The sequence below is a fragment of the Lutra lutra genome, chromosome 4 (assembly GCF_902655055.1).
Source record: "Lutra lutra chromosome 4, mLutLut1.2, whole genome shotgun sequence".
Taxonomy (NCBI): domain Eukaryota; kingdom Metazoa; phylum Chordata; class Mammalia; order Carnivora; family Mustelidae; genus Lutra; species Lutra lutra.
In genome coordinates, this window is record NC_062281.1 from 20,311,325 (window position 1) to 20,312,727 (window position 1,403).

A 1,403-nucleotide genomic window follows, 5' to 3' on the forward strand; every position below is an offset into this window, starting at 1 on the left:
GGACAGATCCTTTTTCCTAACTTAGAGAAAGATTGGTCTGACTCCCAAGAACATGCAATCACCCGTGCTGAGTCCATCAGCCCTGGAGCAACTCTTCCAAAATAGACTGGGATCTGCAGGTGTTGCTGGAAGAGGGATGGGCACTGACATGGTGATTAAACCAAGCGTGAAGATCTTAGAAGGGCTGAAAATTCCAACAGACCTCAGTTTGATTCCTGGCTCCACTGGGGGCAGGCTCATGATCATCTCTAATTTTTGCTCTCTTCTGTAAAGTCAAGATCATACTACTAATCCCATTGGGCTTGGGGGAGGATTCAATAACATTTAAGGAGCACACTTCTTCCAGATGGGAACTATTAAATGTAAAAGCCTTTTCTTCCGGCTCGCCCTACTCACCTTCATCCTGCCTTCTGGCTGTTCCCGTGCTTGGAGCAAGTGCTTCTCAAACTTTTGGGAGATGAGGACCAGGTACGTTTGTGCGTGTGTGTATGTGCTTTCAGTCCACTCAAGCTTGATATTGGGTAAAATACTACAGAAATGAATTTTTGTGGGGGGGGGGAATTTTTAAATGTACAAAACACAGCCCAGTTTGTCATTGTTGTGGTCAACAGATAGCAGATTGGCAAATTGTTATAAACATTTCTCCTGATGTCTATATGTCTCAATGTATCTCAGTACAGGTAAAGGTCACCCGTTGGCAGACTGCCCTTTTAGGAGTACTGGTTAAGGGTAAGCTGCAATGTGAGAAGACAGACTTGAATAAAATGTATGAGAGAGTATTGTCAGCTCTGAAGCTTAATAACAGGTAGCTCTGGGTGGTGGTGTTGCCTCTTCGTGGACACCAGTATTGCTCCCACATGATCTTAAAGATGAACTCAAACCCCACCTTCTCTGTGCTGTCTTCTTACACTCCCTCAAGCGCTGTGTTGTTCTTCCCTGTGCCTCGCATGGTATCAGAAGGTCTACGTTGCTACTCCCATGCATAGTCTACTCCCATGAATGGGAGTCTCTCTTCCTCAGCTGCCACGATTTTTATTCTCTTTCTGTGGATAGAAGCAAATGGATGGGTCAGTATGAGCCTGTCTAGAGATTTCTGTTGATAGATCCTTTAAGAAGGAAAAAATAGAAGTGGATGGAACTAGAGGGTATTATGCTCAGCGAAATAAGTCAATCGGAGAAAGACAATTATCATATGATCTCCATGATATGAGGAAGTGGAGATGCAACGTCGGGGGTTTGGGGGGTAGGAAAAGAATAAATGAAACAAGATGGGATCGGGAGAGAAACAAACCATAAGAGACTCTTAATCTCACAAAACAAACCAAGGGTTTTGTGGGTGGGGGGGTGGGTAGGGAGAGGGAGGTGGGGTTATGGACATTGGGGAAGGTATGTGCTATGGTGAG

At 44.9% G+C, this 1,403-nt stretch overlaps 1 long non-coding RNA gene across 1 annotated transcript; it reads left to right on the forward strand.

Annotated features, from left to right (window-relative positions):
• Window positions 1-1,157, forward strand: LOC125098711 (uncharacterized). Its single transcript, XR_007126923.1, has 2 exons — window positions 1-468; window positions 681-1,157. It is a non-coding gene; the product is annotated as an uncharacterized LOC125098711 (long non-coding RNA).
• Window positions 1,158-1,403: the final 246 nt, after the last annotated feature.